Source organism: Sinohyriopsis cumingii, chromosome 17 (assembly GCF_028554795.1).
Source record: "Sinohyriopsis cumingii isolate HCF-2022 chromosome 17, ASM2855479v2, whole genome shotgun sequence".
Lineage (NCBI taxonomy): Eukaryota > Metazoa > Mollusca > Bivalvia > Unionida > Unionidae > Sinohyriopsis > Sinohyriopsis cumingii.
In genome coordinates, this window is record NC_142977.1 from 109,017,226 (window position 1) to 109,039,932 (window position 22,707).

At 33.6% G+C, this 22,707-nt stretch overlaps 1 long non-coding RNA gene across 1 annotated transcript; it reads right to left on the reverse strand.

The window, feature by feature from the left end:
• Positions 1-9,597: 9,597 nt before the first annotated feature.
• On the reverse strand, positions 9,598-22,031 carry LOC149779649 (uncharacterized). The gene is made up of 3 exons (XR_016415417.1): positions 21,985-22,031; positions 19,175-19,247; positions 9,598-10,048 (listed from the first exon to the last, which is right to left on the reverse strand). It is a non-coding gene; the product is annotated as an uncharacterized LOC149779649 (long non-coding RNA).
• Positions 22,032-22,707: the final 676 nt, after the last annotated feature.

Sequence of the window (22,707 nt, forward strand, 5' to 3'; positions counted from 1 at the left end):
GATAGAAGCTTTAGATTATATTCAAATCCATTTTGGGTCTGAGCCGACCTACTTATGACGGTTAATTCGTATTCTCTGACGAATGATTTCTATTCACTGACGAATGATTTATATTAACTGACGAATGATTTATATTAACTGACGAGTGATTTCTATTAACTGACGAATGATTTCTATTTACTGACGAATGATTTATATTAACTGACGAATGATTTATATTAACTGACGAATGATTTCTATTCACTGACGAATGATTTCTATTCACTGACGAATGATTTATATTCACTGATGAATGATTTATATTAACTGACGAATGATTTATATTAACTGACGAGCGATTTATATGGACTGGCGAATGATTTCTATTCACTGACGAATGATTTCTATTCACTGGTGAGCGATTTCTATATTGACTGGAGAATGATTTCCATTGACTGACGATTGATTTCTATTGACTGACGATTGATTTCTATTGATTTACGATTGATTTCTATTGAACGATTTCCATCGACCTATAACAGAGTATACGTACCCCAGTTTCAAATATAATTATTTCCACCGAGTGGCTGAGTGAATCGTGGTCTGCCATAAATGTTCGTGAATAATTTCCACGCACAAAGTAACGCACGACAACTCAAGATACGGTTTCATTCATAAATCCCTGATCATGGTTTTTAAAAATCCATCTGTTTGTAGCACATCCTTCATAAAAATTGACCGAGTCCATGAACATTTGTTTAAGTAGTAAATCTACATATAACTCTATCTCAGAAATTCTGTTGTCAAACCAGAGGACCTATTTCTTTTATATAAATATTCCTGCAAGTTTTTCGGTGAACAATGTCCATGACAAGAATTAAAAATGTCCTCATCTTTACACACGCGTTTAAGATCTGTTCCGTGAAATAGTCCCCATAGAACTTTCACCATTATATGGACTGGAGCCTTTACAGGGTCTCTGTTGTAGCGGCACACTTTATTCTCACAGCAATGTGTGTGTAATTACAGGAATCGATCTGTTGCTAACCTAACCAAGACTCTCGTAGTCAATACAATTTTTTACTTCGGCACGGGACAACAGCCGCTAAGGGACTGCTAAACGATCAGCCATTAATTTTATGGTCGATCATTTGCCAATTAAACGTCTGATACAAACTACTGGAACTGCCATACCTGTCAGACACAGATTTCGGTGACGATTTATTGCCAAATTAGGAAGGTCTGTTCTCCGCATTTAGAAAAAAAGTATCAAACAAACAAAAACCAAACGTACCTTAAGTCAAACAGGTCTTAACTTCTGATATTAAAACTAGAGTCATGATTTTGATTAGATTATTGATTTGAATATCGACATCATTGTGGATATTTACATGGAAAATGATTTGAAAAGGCCGAGAATTTCATTACGTCTGAAGTTTTCAAAGCGTTGGAAAATCGTTTCAAAACAATGAAACAGCCGGCGTATAGCGTAAAAATAACAGCTGCTTGGAGAGTTTTATTGCTACACGTGCTTGTGTTGAAAAGGAATCCCAAGACAGACTTACACAGATTACGTATTTATTACAATTATTACGTTAAGACTTGTATTGATACACGTGCTTGTGTTGAAAAGGAATCACAAGACAGGCTTACATAGATTAAAAATGTATTACAATTATTACAATAACACTTTTAGTGGTACACGTGCTTGTGTTGAAAAGGAATTTAAAAACAGACTTACATAGATTACGTATTTATTACAATTATTACGCTAAGACTTGTATTGATACACGTGCTTGTCTTGAAAAGGAATTTCAAAACAGGCTTACATATATTAAGTATTTATTACAATTACACGCTTGCGTATATTCTATGTGTTCAAATTCTCATTCGTTACTTGTTTGTAAATAGTTTTAAAAGTGCGTTTTGGAGTCACTGTTCAGTTTCTGGTCTGTTACTCTTTATTACACGGTAGTTTGTGTACACTTATGATTCTAGTTAATTTCCTACTTTATTACACTGTAGTTTCAGTACACAATTATGATTCTAACTAATTTCATATCTTATTACAATGTAGTCCCTGTACACACATATGATTTCTAACTAATTGCTACTTTATTACACCGTACTTCCTGTACACACTTATGATCCTAACTAATTTCTACTTTATTACAATGTACTTCCTGTACACACGTATGATTCTAGTTAATTTCCTACTTTATTACACTGTAGTTTCTTTACACACGTATGATCCTAATGTCTACTTTATTACAATGTACTTCCTGTACACACTTATGATTCTAGTTACTTTCCTACTTTATCACACTGTGCTTCTTGTACACACTTATGATTCTAACTAATTTCTACTTTATCACACTGTAGTTCCGGTACACACTTATGATTCTAAATAATTTCTACTTTATCACACTGTAGTTCCTGTACACACGTATGATTCTAGCTAATTTCTACTTTATTACACTGTAGTTCATTTACATACGAGTCATTCTAACTGATTTCTACTTTATTACACTGTAGTTCCAGTACACACTTATGATTCTAACTAATTTCTACTTTATTACACTGTAGTTTGTGTACACACGAATGCTTCTAATTTCTGCTATATTACACTGTAGTTCCTGTACACACATATGATTCTAACTAATTTCTACTTTATTACACTGTAGTTCCTGTACACACGTATGATTCTAGCTAATTTCTACTTTATTACACTGTAGTTCATTTACATACGAGTCATTCTAACTAATTTCTACTTTATTACACTGTAGTTCCAGTACACACTTATGATTCTAACTAATTTCTACTTTATTACACTGTAGTTTGTGTACACACGAATGCTTCTAATTTCTACTATATTACACTGTAGTTCCTATACACACATATGATTCTAACTAATTTCTACTTTATTACAACGTATTACCTGTACACACTTATGAATATGACTTTTTCTTATTTTTAATACCTTTATTTTTAATATCTTAATTTTTAAGTAAATCAGTATCTATTTAGAACCAAGTTTGGGATGTATCTCCAATTATCGTTGTGCCTTTAAAAAGTGATATACTTTTGTGTATGTGATTCATCAATATTTAAAATTTCAGACGATCACATTTTGTGTGTTAGTTATTACTACACACAACATATGTTTCAGTGTATGTATCAACACATATTGCAGTGCGTGTATCAACACATGTGACATTTTAAAGCATGCAATAATTAGTATTGATCTATGTTCTATCGTACGAAACAGGCGCGATATATAGGGGACACAACTCTTATTTCAACTTCCAATGTGCTGTTGATATAACACCACCTATTTCCTCCCATGTAACCCAGCTGCCGAAAATATACACGTATCATCCGTACACCTTGCAGTACGGTTAAGATCTGCATCTCTTTATCAACATGTCTGTCTTTCTGTATGTATGTTTCTTTGTTTGTATGTATCATAGGTATGTAACGGTGAATCATTCGGTAGGTGAAATGGGTGACAGGTAAATAGATAGGTTCATAATCTGTCCTTCAATGGGATATTTCGCTGTACATACATTTTGATATATACATAATCTGTCCTTCAATGGAGTATTTCGCTGTAAATACATTTAGAAAGGTTCATAATCTGTCCTTCAATGGGGGTATTTCGCTGTACATACATTTAGATATATTCATAATCTGTCATTCAATGGGATATTTCGCTGTACATACATTTTGATATATTCGTAATCTGTCCTTCAATGGAGTATTTCGCTGTACATACATTTAGATAGGTTCATAACCTGTCATTCAATGGGGTATTTTGCTGTACATGCATTTAGATATATTCATAATCTGTCATTCAATGGGTATTTCGCTGTACATACATTTAGATAGTTTCATAATCTGTCCTTCAATGGGATATATTTAGATAGGTTCATAATCTGTCCTTCAATGGGATATTTCGCCGTACGTACATTTAGATATATTCATAATCTGTCCTTCCATGGGGGTATATCGCTGTACATACATTTAAATGGGTTCATAATCTGTCCTTCAATGTGATATTTCGCTGTACATACCTTTAGATAGTTTCATAATCTGTCCTTCAATGGGATATTTCGCTGTACATACATTTAGATAGGTTCATAATTTGTTCTTCAATGAAGTATTTCGCTGTACATACATTTAGATATATTCATAATCTGTCCTTCAATGGGGTATTTCGCTGTACATACATTTAAATGGGTTCATAATCTGTCCTTCAATGGGATATTTCGCTGTACATACATTTTGATATATTCATAATCTGTCCTTCAATGGGTTATTTCGCTGTACATACATTTAGATAGGTTCATAATCTGTCCTTCAGTGGGGTATTTCGCTGTACATACATTTAGATGGGTTCATAATCTATCCTTCAATGGGTATTTCGCTGTACATACATTTAGATAGGTTCATAATCTGTATTTCAATGGGATATTTCGCTGTACATACATTTAGATGGGTTTATAATCTGTCCTTAAATGGGGTATTTCGCTGTGCATACATTTAGATAGGTTCATAATCTGTCCTTCAATGGGGTATTTCGCTGTACATGCATTTAGATAGGTTCATAATCTGTCCTTCAATGGGATATTTCGCTGTACATACATTTAGATAGGTTTATAATCTATCCTTCAATGGGATATTTCGCTGTACATACATTTTGATATATTCATAATATGTCCTTCATTGGGATATTTCGCTGTACATACATTTAGATGGGTTTATAATCTGTCCTTCAATAGGATATTTCGCTGTACATACATTTTGATATATTCATAATCTGTCCTTCAATGGGGTATTTCGCTGTACATACATTTAGATAGGCTCATATTCTGTCCTTCAATGAGGGTATTTCGCTGTACATACATTTAGATAGGTTCATAATCTGTCCTTCATTGGGATATTTCGCTGTACATACATTTAGATGGGTTTATAATCTGTCCTTCAATAGGATATTTCGCTGTACATACATTTTGATATATTCATAATTTGTCCTTCAATGGGGTATTTCGCGGTACATACATTTAGGTAGGTTTATGATCTGTCCTTCAATGGGGGTATTTCGCTGTACATACATTTAGATAGGTTCATAATTTGTCCTTCAATGCGTATTTCGCTGTACATACATTTAGATAGGTTTATAATCTGTCCTTCAATGGGATATTTCGCTGTACATACATTTAGATAGGCTCATATTCTGTCCTTCAATGGGATATTTCGCTGTGCATACATTTAGATTGGTTCATAATCTATCCTTCAATGGGATATTTCGCTGTACATACATTTAGATAGGTTCATAATCTGTCCTTGAATGGGATATTTCGCTGTACATACATTTAGATATATTCATATTCTGTCCTTCAATGGGGTATTTCGCTGTACATACATTTAGATAGGTTCATATTCTGTCCTTCAATGGGGTATTTCGCTGTACATACATTTAGATAGTTTCATAATCTGTCCTTCAATGGGATATTTCGCTGTACATACATTTAGACGGGTTCATAATCCGTCCTTCAATGGGGTATTTCGCTGTACATACATTTAGATAGTTTCATAATCTGTCCTTCAATGGGATATTTCGCTGTACATACATTTAGACGGGTTCATAATCCGTCCTTCAATGGGGTATTTCGCTGTACATACATTTAGATAGTTTCATAATCTGTCCTTCAATGGGATATTTCGCTGTACATACATTTAGATAGGTTCATAATCTGTTCTTCAATGAGGTATTTCGCTGTACATACATTTAGATGTATTCATAATCTGTCCTTCAGTGGGGTATTTCGCTGTACATACATTTAAATGGGTTCATAATCTGTCCTTCAATGGGATATTTCGCTGTAATACATTTAGATATATTCATAATCTGTCCTTCAATGGGGTATTTCGCTGCACATACATTTAGATATTTTTATGATCTGTCCTTCAATGGGGTATTTCGCTGTACATACATTTAGATAGGTTCATATTCCGTCCTTCAATGGGGTATTTCGCTGTACATGCATTTAGATAGGTTCATAATCTGTCCTTCAATGGGATATTTCGCTGTACGTACATTTAGATGGGTTCATAATCTGTCCTTCAATGGATATTTCGCTGTACATACATTTTGATATATTCATAATTTGTCCTTCATTGAGATATTTCGCTGTACATACATTTAGATGGGTTCATAATCTGTCCTTCAATGGGGTATTTCGCTGTACATACATTTAGATGGGTTCATAATCTACCCTTCAATGGGGTATTTCGCTGTACATACATTTGGATATATTCATAATCTGTCCTTCATTGAGATATTTCGCTGTACATACATTTAGATAGGTTCATATTCCGTCCTTCAATGGGGATATTTCGCTGTACATACATTTAGATAGGTTCATAATCTGTCCTTTAATGGGATATTTCGCTGTACATACATTTAGATAGGTTCATAATCTGTCCTTCAATAGGATATTTCGCTGTCCATAAATTTTGATATATTCATAATCTGTCCTTCAATGGGATATTTCGCTGTACATACATTTAGATAGGCTCATATTCTGTCCTTGAATGGGATATTTCGCTGTACATACATTTAGATAGGTTCATAATCTGTCCTTGAATGGGATATTTCGCTGTACATACATTTAGATATATTCATTATCTGTCCTTCAATGGGGTATTTCGCTGTACATACATTTAGATAGGTTCATAAGCTGTCCTTCAGTGGGGTATTTCGCTGTACATACATTTTTCTCAGTGCAATGCAAATCAAAGTTGGATAATCATTAGATTGTTAAGCATTTTTTGTTGTTGTTGCACAATTTAATGTTAATCAGTAAAGATGATACACTGAATGGGATTTACATAAAACCAACCAGATAATAGCCATTCTTTGCATCCTTCATTTTCCGACACAATAATTGATGCATGAAAAACAAATAAATACGTTCTCCAAACTTATAAAATATTTTGTTATCTGTATTTTTTTATTCTTCACACAGACAGTACATATAGGTATCTATGTTTTTTTATTCTTCACACAGACAGTACATATATGTATTTATGTATTTTTATTCTTCACACAGACAGTACATATATGTATCTATGTTTTTTTATTCTTCACACAGACAGTACATATAAGTATCTATGTTTTTTTATTCTTCACACAGACAGTACTTATAGGTATTTATGTTTTTTATTCTTCACACAGACAGTACATATAGGTATCTATGTTTTTTTATTCTTCACACAGACAGTACATATAGGTATCTATGTTTTTTTATTCTTCACACAGACAGTACATATATGTATCTATGTTTTTTTATTCTTCACACAGACAGTACATATATGTATTTATGTATTTTTATTCTTCACACAGACAGTACATATATGTATCTATGTTTTTTTATTCTTCACACAGACAGTACATATATGTATTTATGTATTTTTATTCTTCACACAGACAGTACATATATGTATCTATGTTTTTTTTATTCTTCACACAGACAGTACATATATGTATTTATGTATTTTTATTCTTCACACAGACAGTACATATATGTATCTATGTTTTTTTTATTCTTCACACAGACAGTACATATAGGTATCTATGTCTTTTTATTCTTCACACAGACAATACATATATGTATTTATGTATTTTTATTCTTCACACAGACAGTACATATATGTATCTATGTTTTTTTATTCTTCACACAGACAGTACATATAGGTATCTATGTTTTTTTATTCTTCACACAGACAGTACATATATGTATTTATGTATTTTTATTCTTCACACAGACAGTACATATATGTATCTATGTTTTTTTATTCTTCACACAGACAGTACTTATAGGTATTTATGTTTTTTATTCTTCACACAGACAGTACATATAGGTATCTATGTTTTTTTATTCTTCACACAGACAGTACATATAAGTATCTATGTTTTTTTATTCTTCACACAGACAGTACATATAGAATGCTCGACAGTGATACGCCAAAAGCTCAATTGCCATCTATTTGAGTAAGACACTATTACCCAGGTTTCATAGCTTATTTAAAATTATGTTTTTCAAATTTATATTTGGAAAACAATTATTTTTGTTAGATTATTTCTGTCTACGACAATGAAGTTTTGATTAAACGTTCAGCACGCATATGGAATTAAAATACAATAAGAAGATATTGTACTTTCCTGAAATGAAACTTACATTACGTTTAAGAGAGCTGGAGGATTTGCTCAAATCTGAGGAAGTCATAAACATATTTCTAAACATAAAGTAAATAAATAGGAAGTTCAGAGGTACACATCGTTATTATGTCGATCACTTTATGAAGGCCGCTATTGGCAGAACTTATCTCTACCTCTGTAAAAACCCAATTGTAGTTTAACTTATCTCTACATTTGTTAGAATTCAGCTATTGTCAAACATTATCTCTACCTCTGAAAGAATCCAATTATTGTCAAAACTGATTTCTACCTCTGAAAGAGTCCAACTATTGTCTGTACGTATCTCTACCTTTGTAAGAAGTCAGCTATTGTCAGAACGTACCTTTGTAAGAAGTCAGCTATTGTCAGAACGTATCTCTACCTTTGTAATAAGTCAACTATTGTCAGAACGTACCTTTGTAAGAAGTCGGCTATTGTCAGAACGTATCTCTACCTTTGTAATAAGTCAGCTATTGTCAGAATGTATCTTTGTAAGAAGTCAGCTATTGTCAGAACGTATCTCTACCTTTGTAATAAGTCAGCTATTGTCAAAACCTGTCTCTACCATTGTAAGAATTCAACTATTGTTAAAATCTGTCAAAAGAAAGTTGATGTAAAATCTCATTCTGAGAAGAAAGTTTGAAAAAATTAGTTTCGGGATTTTCAAGTGCTTCATGGTCGCAATGGTAGTGACAATTTATTTAATGATATGAACTTGCAGTCTGTGATTGCATAGACATGTATTATTTGGTCTATGTTGCATTATAGTACATTAAAATCGTGTCAGGTACATCCATCTATGGTTGTCTTGTCTATATTTTTTTCATGATGTTTATTGTGCTGGCTTTACAACATGGCGGAGGTAGGCGTTTCTTGTGCTGGTTATATAAGATGCGGGGTGGGTGAGTAGTTTCTTGTGTTGATTATATGACATCGGCCTGGAGGTGTTTCAAATGTTATTACTCATAGATCTCATAAATCCTCAACTAATGTACAATTTATCAGTGTACTGACTTACAATTTGTAAGTTTGTATTGGTGTATTCTGTGCGTGCGTGCATATGTACATCTTGGTAATGATTCAAAGGTATCATATACGGTTGACGAACTACTGTAATTGTTTATTAGAACACAGGAAATACTCACAGAAGTTCATAGTATAAATGAGAAGGAAAAAACAAATAGAAAATATTATATGACTTTAATTTAATACTTTAATTTTTCGAAGATATGTACAAAAATTAAAAACTACGAAATACAAAATTTGAAAGATGTGGGGAGACCTCAATAGTAATAATAATAATAATAATAATAATAATAATAATTATTATTATTATTATTATTATTATTATTATTATTATTATTATTACGGGATGCTTGAAATAAAGGCTTGCTTGTTACAGAAGAAAAAGAAATAGATAGTTTGGTGCATACATTAAAGAAAATAATACAATCACAGCATGTTAGTGCACTGTTTACGACGTTGACATCATTTTACGATCTTGATAGGTCCCACTTATGGCATGCCGTCATCCGTTATTCGTATTTCCATGGGATCATTAGTAAATACAAGTGTTCAATGATGCCAGTTTGATTTGCATTTTTTGAGAAGTTCGAATACCGAAAACGTGCGTATTCAAATCTGACATCTTCTTTGAACGGGGACAGCTCTAATTAAACAAAATTTCTTTAAAAAAGTAATATCGCATTAGATCGTCCAGATTAAACTGGAACATTCCTCTTGAAGGCATTTGTTGCGACATGCCCCGACCAAAGCTCGGATCGAATGGACCCTGACCTGGAAGAGAAACTGGAATCCCGCCTGCATCTAAAATAGATAAAATAATGATGAATTTTCGTGGCTACTACCATGCTACCATGACACGAAAACAAACATATTTGTTACACTTAGTTTGGTCAAGCATTATAACAGTGCGGAAAAGTCTGCACAAATATGTAAGCCCGAAATGCATTATAATAAGAGAAGAAAGGACAGATATTCATCATGTACATGACAGGTGTTCATTAACTATCTATTATTAGACAAAAATGTCAACAATTATTAGATCATTACTACTTCTAGTATATTAAATTAAAAGGTACCATTTGAAAAATAGAAAGAGCGAAAATGTGAAGAAATCTCTGAAACGTTCTTCACAGAATTTCTGAATGATATGCCCTGAATTGTTTGAAAAGGTAATTTATGCAAGTTACATGTAAAATGACAATTTTTAAAAAAAAATTATATTTTTAATAAAGTTCTAAAATTGTTAGGAATATAGACTAGTTTTATTTTAGAATATTAAGAACAACAAAAACAATAATGATGATACTTCTACTACTACTACTATTACTAATACTACTAATACTACTAAACCGCTCCGGTGGCCTAGTGGTTAGAGCGTCCGCCTCGAATGCGGGAGGCCGTGGGTTCGATCCCTGGCCGAGTCATACCAAAGACTTACAAAAATGGTACTAACAGTTGCCTCGCTTGGCGCTCAGCATTAAGCGGTTAGTGTTAGGACTGGTCGGCCTTGTGTCAGGATAGTATGACTGCGTGGGACATGATATTCGATGTCTGCGGCATGATGCCCCAGTGCTATAAACTGCCACACTGCAGACATCGTAGCGATATGACTAAAATTATAAAAGCTATGTTACAAATCTAAATCACACAAAGACCAAGTTAAGTAGCTGAACTTCCATTCAGAGGTCACCTGTATTAAGAGGCCAGGTTAGTCTTTTCCCCATAGGTGACTTTTTAAAACAGGTTTGACTGTAGTAGCCATTTCAAAATGCATCAAAGTCCGACATTACTGTTATGTCTTAATAAAGTTATTGACGTCACATTGATTTGATCACTAACACCAATGGAAGCAATCTTTTGAGGCTACGGAAACTGAATTGTTTCTTCTACAGTCACACAATGTCCGATGCAAATCACACACAATCTGATGCAAGTCACACACTGTCCGATGCAAGTCACACATTGTCCAATGCAAGCCACACACTGTCCAATGCAAGTCACACATTGTCCGATGCAAGTCACACACTGTCCGATGCAAATCACACATTGTCCGATGCAAGTCACACACTGTCCGATGCAAGTCACACACTGTCCGATGCAAGCCACACACTCTCTGATACGACTACTATATCAAGCAGAAGAAATACTCATCAGTTCATCGTTTTCTCGGAAAAATTGAATATTTGTGTTGCTTGAAATAAAGCCAATCGTTTGTACGGCATAAGTCTGTTGAATTCTTGCAAAAGTCTGAATTTAATCACATGCTTTCTACCAGGCATCCCTCAGTAAGAACATTTAAAAAAAATTCTCGTTGAAGTTGTTGTTTCACATGTTACTGTCTTATAAAGGTATACTATTTTTTTTCTTGAAAAATGGCATCCACCCCCACCATATCTGCTAGTTTTTTTTTTTTGCAACAAAGATTGTCTCTCGTTTCATTTTTTCTCTGAGACCTAATGCCATAACGCGAAGGGGTGGGGTGGGGGCAATTAATTTCATCGGCTAAAGAAAAGAGTATGTCGATCGATTGTCATGTGAACCTATCCACGACAGTAATTTCTTTTTGCTCACGTGGATGAAACACTCCAGATTGTCTGATTAATAAAATACATCAGTTAGAAAAAAATGCAAAAATGACAACGCTTCTTTTGGGCGTGGATGCAAATCTGTAGGCTGCAAGATAAAAACTCTGCCAAATCCATCCACAAAAAGGAATGTTGTCAAGCTTCACTCAGTCATTTCTGACCTTTACAAACTCGACCGCGTAAAAGTTTTGTAAGGACATAACTGGAACGCGTTTCCTGCTCTTATTTACCTTTGTGTCCTATTGGGAACCCGGCTGTGTCATAATATGATGAATTTGATCTATTGTTACTAAAAATACTACATGGCAGTTATTCTGTCACAGTTTCCTACTCGCATGTTTACAAACAATTGGTCGGCGCGAGCGTTTGCATTATGTCCTTGATATATCGTTCCGCAAAAGTACAATTTACAGAGTTGACATTTGATATTATCCTTTACTTTAAAAAAAATGTTTCCGTCATGTTGATCTTTTAGTTGTTTTGCGTTTATGACAAGTTGGCTACCTCATATTCTACATGTAACTTCACTTATTTCTCAGTCGGAGACCGCTCCGGTGGCCTAGTGGTTAGAGCGCTCGGATGCGGGACTTATAAAAATGAAATAAACAGCCACAGGTGCTCGACGCAAGCTTGATGTTGAGAATTTAAAAAAAAAACAAAAAACAGTAATATGAAGGAACAAAAATCATACAGAGTGACAAAAATACATCCGATTACTCCCATGACCCCTTCTGATATAGGACCCTCTATATTATACTATATAAGAGAGAAGGTTTGTAACTTTCCAAATATTTGGTTCCACCCACGGCCCTCGATTTCTTTCTGCCTTTTCCCTCTTTAAAGGCACACGACAATACTCTATGGCTTGTTTTACTCATGAGATATTTTTCTATTCATCAAATCATATTGACTATTCTACGTTGTGCCAAACTGATGTTACGGTCTCCGAAACGTGCGATTTTCGCGAAGTTTGTCTGCTGGGACAACGCAATGCTCATGTGATAACCGGTGAAAAGAGCTACATATACCATGTTTGCGACTCTACAATACATCCCTTCTTTAATTACAAAACAGTGGTAGGTGTTTACTTACCATTAACTCGATTCAACTTTAGGAATCCTGTTCCATGGAAAAATTAGACATTGTCGTCTTCACTACACATACACTGCATACAAGCGACTCTCATCTCATTTTCAAAACATGTACATTATGGGGCACACACGTCAATGGCGGCAAAATATGATTGGCTCAAAAGGTTATACTTTAATGTATACTCTGATTAATTCAAATATGCTGTGATTATGGTACTGCCTTTTGAGCCAATCATATTTCGCCGTTGACGAATTCAACAGGATTCCTAAAGTTGAATCGAGTTAATGGTAAGTAAAAACTTACTTTTGCATCTACCACTGTTCGGTAATTAAAGAAGGGATGTATCGTAGAGTCGCAAACATGGTATATGTAGCTCTTTTCACCGGTTGTCACCTGAGCACGGTGTTATCCCAGCAGGCAAAATTCGCAAAAATCGCACGTTTTGAAGCCCGTAACATCAGTTTGGTACAACGCGGACAAGTTAATGATGGCTTGATGAATCGCAAAAACTCTCAGGACTAAAACAAGCCATAGAGTATGGCCGTGTGCCTTTCAGGAGGGAAATAGCAGAAGGAAATCGATGGTCATGGGTGGAACCAAGTATTTGGAAGTTACAAACCTTCTCTCTTATATATTATGATAGAGAGGGTCCTATATCAGAACGGGTCATGGGGGCAATCTAAGGTATTTTTGTCACTATGTATGATTTTTTCCCCTTCACATTATTGTTTTTTTTTTCTCAACATCAAGATCACGTCGAAAACCTGTGTTAACAGCTGCCTCGCTAGGTGCTCCGCATGATGATCAGTGCTAGACATCACTATAAACTGCAGACATCGTAGCGATATGACTGAAAAATTGTCAAAGCTACGTTAAAAATGCAAATCACCCCACCCCCATTTTCAGTTGGTATTACTCTGTCGTGAAATGGTACAGTACCACCAGTCTACAAAATACCTTCGCTGGTTAGCATGACCCTAATTGTCTATTGTATTATTTCTACTCTAGAATAACAAATATTCAATGTGTTTCCTTATTTGCTTAAATTGAAAGGTTTTATTAGGCTCAATTCCATTGACATATTTTGGTGAGTCCTCCACCCCTCATCCCCTTGAAATTTACGAAGCTCTGGATCCTTAATAAATACTTGAAATATATATTCATGATATATCATCGAGGTATCGGTATGAAAGGCTTGTGTCCAATATACCATTGTCATGAAAGGCTTGTGTGAAATATAACATGGATATGAAACGCGTGTGTCCAGTATAATATTGGTATGAAAGGCTTGTGTCCTATATAACATTGGTATGAAATATTTGTGTCCAATATAACATCGTATGAAACGCTTGTGTTCAGTATAAAATCTGTATAAAACGCTTGTGTCCAAAAAATATTGCTATGAAAGGCTCGTGCCAGATATACATTCGGTATGAAAGGCTCTTGTCCAATATAATAATGTTATGAAATGCTCGTGGCAAATATAATATTGGCATGAAAGGATTGTATCCGATATAACATTGGTATGAAAGGCTTGTGTAAAATATAACATTGGCATGAAAGGCTTGTGTCCAATATAGCATTGGTATGAAATGCTTGTGTCCAATATGACATTGCCATGAAAGGCTTATGTCAAATATACATTGGTATGAAAGGCTTGTGTCCAATACAACATTGGTATGAAAGGCTCGTGTCAAATATAACATTGGTATGAAACGCTTGTGTCAAATATAACATTGGCATGAAAGGCTTGTGTCCAATATAACATTGGCATTAAAGGCTTGTGTCCAGTATAAGATTGGTATGAAAGGCTCGTGTCAAATATAACATTGGTATGAAACGCTTGTGTCAAATATAACATTGGCATGAACGGCTTGTGTCAAATATAACATGGATATGAAACGCTTGTGTCCAGTATAATATTGGCATGAAAGGTTCGTGTCAAATATAACATTGGTATGAAATGCTTGTGTCCAATAAAACATCGTATGAAACGCTTGTGTTCAGTATAAAATCTGTATAAAACGCTTGTGTCCAAAAAATATTGGTATGAAAGGCTCGTGCCAGATATAACATCGGTATGAAAGGCTCGTGTCCAATATAATAAAGGTATGAAATGTTCGTATCAAATATAACATTGGCATGAAAGGCTTGTGTCCAATATAACATTGGCATGAAAGGCTTGTGTCCAATATAACATTGGCATGAAATGCTTGTGTCCAATATAACATCGTATGAAACGCTTGTGTTCAGTAAACAATCTGTATAAAACGTTTGTGTCCAAAAATATTGGTATGAAAGGCTCGTGCCAGATATAACATCTGCATGAAAGGCTTCTGTCCAATATAACATCGTATGAAACGCTTGTGTCCAGTATAACATTAGTATGAATGTGTATGTCCAATATAATATTGTTATGAAAGGCTCGTGCTAAATATAACATCGGCATGAAAGCTTGTGTCCAGTATAACATCTGTATAAAACGCTTGTGTCCAATATAACATCGGTCTGAAGGTTTATGTCCAATATAACATTGGTATAACAAGGCTTGCGTCTAATATAACATTGGTATGAAGGATTGTCTCAAATACAGCATCGGTATGAAACGCTTATGTCTAATATAATATCGGTATAAAGCGCTGTGTCCAATATAACACGAAACTAAACCACCATGAGAAAAGGATATTGTGCATACAATCTGTGAAACCTAAAATATGCAAAATTGTTCTATTGTCAAATGAAATATTTAAATTTCATGATTCTTGTTTTGCTTCTTACTGTTATTTCGGAACAAAACAATTATATTTAAAATTTGAATGTAATAATCATCAAAATCAACCTGAACTTCCCACGAGAGTTGGTTTTGTGGTATACACAAGTAAAACACGAATAGTCCCAAGAGGGGAAAGAGGTTGCATGGTGTGTATACATTACGTCCTCCTTATAACGCATATGTACCCTGTGACCTGCGTTATAAAGGAGCAAGCCTTGCAAGGATGGTCATTCCAACAAAACTTTATACTAATAACGCGAAAAAAGAGCAAACAAAAGATAACAAAAGTAGAGATGTAATGATGTGAAATTATGTTATAGTTTATTCTCACGAGCCAAGAAGTCAAAGTCAAATAATTATCAATATCAAATTATTTTTTTTACATAATGCGATCCGTATTCACATTTTATGAGGAGCAGTGGTATAATGAGAAGTGTTATGGCGAAGAACCACTGTAATGTTTTGAGGCTACATGCTATTTATAATACCTTTATATTAATTGTCACTGTAGTGTGTCGAGATTGCATGTATATTGTATAGTACGTTTATATTAATTGTCACTGTAGTGTGTCGAGATTGCATGTATATTGTATAGTACGTTTATATTAATTGTCACTGTAGTGTGTCGAGATTACATGTTTATTTTATAATACGTTTATATTAATTGTCACTGTAGTGTGTCGAGATTACATGTTTATTTTATAATACGTTTATATTAATTGTCACTGTAGTGTGTCAAGATTACATGTTTATTTTATAATACGTTTATATTAATTGTCACTGTAGTGTGTCAAGATTACATGTTTATTTTATAATACGTTTATATTAATTGTCACTGTAGTGTGTCAAGATTACATGTTTATTTTATAATACGTTTATATTAATTGTCACTGTAGTGTGTCAAGATTACATGTTTATTTTATAATACGTTTATATTAATTGTCACTGTAATGTGAGATTACATGGTTTTTGTTATACCTTTATATTAATTGTCAATGTAGTGTGTTATTTATGGTATTTATACTACTTTATATTAATTATCTCAACTGCAAATGGTTTGGGATTACTGCATTGGCACATTCATCAACACTAATTCTTATTTAATCAATAGTTTGGGCTGAATATTAAAGAACGAGGGAAACTATTATCGTCAGGAGTAAAGAGGTCTCTTTTAGCATTACGTGTCATTCAAAGAGAAAAGACACCAAAGAGCATAAATCAGTTTGAATTTCTATTTTTTCCTGTCAAAGTTCTGCAAAAAGGTGGCTTAGAATGTAGAAACATCTTCAGTCAGAGGGATATATGATATCTGGTGACAATAAATATAACGTGCTTATCTTTGTGATCAGACACAATTTTTTTCCTCAGTAATTGGAACTGGCTTTCGCAGAGAGAAGAAAAAATGTGTAGGATTATCTATCACCCCCCCCCCCATAATCTTGAACCTGTTTTATAGCTTGCGATTTGAATAACAACACCCTTTTACTTGTGGTAGCTGATGGTACGTTGATTTTATAATGTACCTACGAACGCCCATTTTGTCTTGTTAATTTTGGTTGTTTAAAGTTACTTGACTCCCCTTGTGTGAGCCTTCTACTTTCGACAGTTGATGGTATATTTCGTTTTTCTGTCTATACTGAAGCCCCCCTTGTTTTGCTGTTTATTTTTTCTTTAAGATTATTTTAATCATAGTGTATTATATTGGTTACAATATTATCCTTCTTACGTCTGAATAAAGAAACCCATACCAAAACATATGAAGTATACATTGACAATTTTAACGCCACTCATGGCTTTTGTGAAATGATCAAAAAATATTAAACTGAATATTTATAGTAACATGGTACAAATTAAGAGAACTAAACACCATCTAACCGGAAACTGGTTACCCAGTAGACACCGTATAAACTTTTTCATCCGTATCACTCCGTTTTCTTGTAATGTAGAACCACAATGAACAGAACACAGATTTTGTTCTGATATGCTTTCTTTTGTTTAGGTTTATCATTCTGTATTATCATACAAAACACAATATTTTTTTTATTTTAAGGAAAAACAAATTTTACGTTCTCATTTCTACGTGTTTCATCCGTTGAAAATTGCGTTCATTCATCTATTTATGATGTAGGTATTAAAAAGGAATTGTACAAACGAAACAATAAATTTATTAAAAGAGAAACCTTTAATAATCACTGGCATAATCGTAGTTTGGCGACGGTGGCAGAAATTAAAAAGAACGACGCCTTGAGAATTACCTAGCCTTACACAAAAATGGCCACACGCAACTTCTAGACAAGTGCGCATATTCAAAATTTTAGAAGCGACCACTTTCATATCGCGGGTATTCAAGAACTATTGTTGACTTTTGAGCTAATCTTTTGTGGGAATGCACCATTAATTAAATACTGCAATAAAACCGGCTGATATGGTCACCTGTTTTTAGTAATGCATTTACTTAAACAAACCCTTGTTCAGCGTCTCTTACACAAAAGTATTGTTTAAATAAACCGTTATTTTGTAGCCTCAGTTTATCACTTGCCAGAAGTTTCCGAAGATGGTAGTTTTTTTTATTGTATATCTAGAATGAACAGACGAAATGTGTTATAATGTAAGATTGAGAAATATCCAAGTCCACGACATAAATCATGCACCTGCCAAACTTAAAGCAGCGAGACCTGCTTATTTTTGGTTAACCATTTATATTACAAATTTCATTATGAACAAGAAGCCGGCAAGACATGTCATCATTTTGCAGAAAATAACAGGATGTGATGATCTACATATATTAGTTGATATCGTGACAATATCTATTTTAAAGACTACACGATAAGACAAAAAGAAGTATATATACTTTGAGAAATATTTAGGTGTTTGAAATAGTCGGGTAACAAAACTTAAAACTATCCTAAACTTGCAGGTGTCCGTCCTTGTCAATTCAACACTAATTCTTTCAAATTCATCAACGTCAGCACAATTGAATTCTTTCAAATTCATCAACGTCAGCACAATTGAATTCTTTCAAATTCATCAACGTCAGCACAACTGAATTCTTTCAAATTCATCAAAGTCAGCACAATTTAATTCTTTCAAATTCATCAACGTCAGCACAATTTAATTCTTTCAAATTCATCAACATCAGCACAACTAAATGACTTTTTTTCTTCTCTATGCCGAGCTTAAGAATCCTTTAAAATTCGTTAAAACTTTTTTGTCATAAGCACTTTTAATTGTTTGTTACAGTACTAAAATACTCTGCTGAACATGTTATCGTAACATGTAATTTTCTACAAGAAAGTTAGAAATTATTTGCAAAATGGATTCGGGCTTGCGTATGTGTATTCTGTCTGTGTGTAGTTTTGTGTTATTCCTTTCATTGTTCGCTGCAACGTGTGTGTACACTGAGTAAAACTAAGCAGACGAAGCACAACAGAAGCAATATAATAACACATGCGGTAAGGAAAATTATCACTAACTTACTTTGTGAATGGACTTTAAGCACGAATACGAAAACAAGGAGAGACAGAAGGACGACGAATTTGTTCATGGTAACCTGAAGAAAAAAAAAAAAAAGATTACTAGAAGTATAAATATTGAAAATGTAATTTTAGGCAGTCTTTAGATATGGCTTCGCTTCACGAGGATTTGAGTCAACGCTTTTCCTGATACGATGCGATTTTACCATTCTAATTTAGCTGGCTGGAATTAAAGCAATGACATGTTGTTAGATGGTTACTCACCGCGTCCATTTTTCGATGATGCATTATTACGTTTTGCATGGATTGTAGTGTGGAGGCAAGATGAAGTTTATCTGAAATGTTATTTGCTATTTATTGAACGGCTTTTAGTATATTAACAGTACTTCAGATGTAAAGAATTGTTCATGTTTCACTAATAAAACCTACTTCAAATTTGTTCAACTTTAAATTGCAAAATTTCGTCTTAAACAACTTAGTCAAATGACCACAGTATTGTTCATTTTGATATATACGTATCGTAGTTTTCAAATATGTGACACGTGTAATGCCAACGTATTACGTCATAAATAACGTTAAACGTTATGCAAAGGAAACATGTAACGACCAAGGCATCCGAACATCTTTCAAATTCGTTTCGTAACTATTTCCCAAGATCCCAAAAAATAGGATAATAAGCTAGCTTATTTTTACCATTTCTCTTGCTATAGACCAGATAATAAACGTTGACAGTATTTTGAAAGGTTTTTGAATAATTTAATGTATGCATTTATGTATGTATGTATGTATGTATGTATGTATGTATGTATGTATGTATGTATGTGTGTGTGTGTGTGCGTGCGTGCGTGCGTGTGTGTATGTATGTATGTATGCACACACACAAAACCCGTATGCCCATACAAATACAAACGCACAAAACCCGTATGCCCATACAAATACACACGCACAAAACCCGTATTCCCATACAAATACACACGCACAAAACCACATTCCCCGTTTATTTATACAAATACACACGCACAAAACCCCATTCCCCGTTTATTTATGCAAATACACATGCGAATAACTAAAATCCATGTACGACATACAAATACACACGTAAATAAACCCAACTCCACTTTACACCCATATAAATACACTCGCAAAAAACCCTAACCCCCGTATCCCCATACCAATACACACAATAAACCTAAACCCTGTACATTCATACAAATAGTCGAAAACAAATAATCCCAACCTCGAATACCCATACAAATGGACACGCAGATAACCCCAACATTCATACAAAGATACATACACAACTAACCAAAACATTTATACAAATATACACACACTAATAACCCCAGCATTCATACAAATATACACACACACAAATAACCAAAACATTCATACAAATAAACACACGCAAATAACCAAACATTCATAAAATATATACACACAAATAAACAAAACAATTATACAAGTATGCGCACACAAAGAACCAAAACAACCATACAAATATACACATACAAATAACCAAAACAATTATACAAGTATGCACACACAAAGAACCAAAACAACCATACCAATATACACACACAAATAACCAAAACAATTATACAAGTATGCACACACAAAGAACCAAAACAACCATACAAATATACACACAAAAAGAACCAAAACATCCATACAAATATACACACACAAAGAACCAAAACAGCCATACAAATATATACACACAAATAACCAAAACAACGATACAAATATACACACACAAATAACCAAAACAACCATACAAATATACACACACACAAAGAACCAAAACAACCATACAAATATACACACACAAATAACCAAAACAACCACACACACACAAATAACCAAAACAAAGATACAAATATACACACACACAAAGAACCAAATCAACCATACAAATATACACACACAAATAACCAAAACGACCACACACACACAAAGAACCAAAACAACTATACACACACAAATAACCAAAACAACGATACAAATATACACACACAAATAACCAAAACAACCATACAAATATACACACACAAATAACCAAAACAACGATACAAATATACACACACAAATAACCAAAACAACCATACAAATACACACACACACAAAGAACCAAAACAACCATACAAATATACACACACACAAAGAACCAAAACAACCATACAAATATACACACACAAATAACCAAAACAACCACACACACACAAATAACCAAAACAACGATACAAATATACACACACAAATAACCAAAACAACCACACACACACAAATAACCAAAACAACCATACAAATATACACACAAATGTATTGTAAATACTTTATATACAGACCAAATTTTTTACCTAAATTAACTTTTTTTCAGAATGCAATTTGGAAAATGTACATATCAAGTATGATTGCATCTCGTGACCTTTCTAGTTTACTTAGTATATTCGGACATTAGTGCACATGTAGTTGGATTTGTCATTGTGCGCAATGTATGGAAAAACATAAAATTTGACATTCAAGCAAACGGATGTAACATTTATTCATCCAACGCTGAAACCCCCACCCCCAATTTTCTTCTATTATTGATTACTTTAGTTTATATCATGAATGCCAGTTACGTTTCCAGAAATATGTGTACATTATTTATTTGCAATATCTTTTAATGTTAAAAAAATAATCAAATACATAAGTAAATAAGTAAATAAATAATAAATAAATAAATAAATAATTTAAAAATCATAGCGGACAACGAAGAAAGTTATAAAGTTCGTTTGGAAATCCATGCATAAATGATATAAAAGTCTTACTTACCTGTGGTGTATAAATGACAAATGTCGCAGGTATCAATACAGAATGCTCTTTTGTGAGTATCGAAATTAATTTATGTTGCACGGCATAAATAGCGCGGTTAAATATAGTACTGTTTGCTGATGTAAATAAGTCACGTGCTTCTGTAGGGATAAATAATCTATCATGTTAGTCGCTATGTTCAGAAGGTGGTCACTCAATTACAGGCCATTTATATTTATGGATGTCTTGGCAGGTATGACACAAAAACAAGCAAGCAAGAAGTGAAGACATACACGATTGCTACATAGTACAGCTTTGAGATGAAATATCCCTTCTTCATGTACACATTTGACTCAAAAAAAAGGAAGAAAAAAAGGCGCGACATTTTTATTCGAGATTCATGTTCCTGTTTTTCTTCCATTCAAGCTATGTGGGCTTATCATGAACCGTCTTTATAAAGGATCCCACTTATTGTTTTAGTATTAATTCAATACATGAATTACGTAGTACGGTAAAACATGCTTTTTAGGCCCCGTGATCACGAACATATTAAATATGAAATTAAGTTCAGACTTAAAAAAATAAAAACACAATTTTTAAAAATCCACACAAGGTAAGAGTAACAGTTGAAAGGGTTTGCTCAAGATAGTGTACACGGCATCTTTACCGAATTTCATCGATGTTAAAAGTTACATGCGTTTGTCATTGGGGTACACAGTTAAATGATTTATCCATTCTAATGTT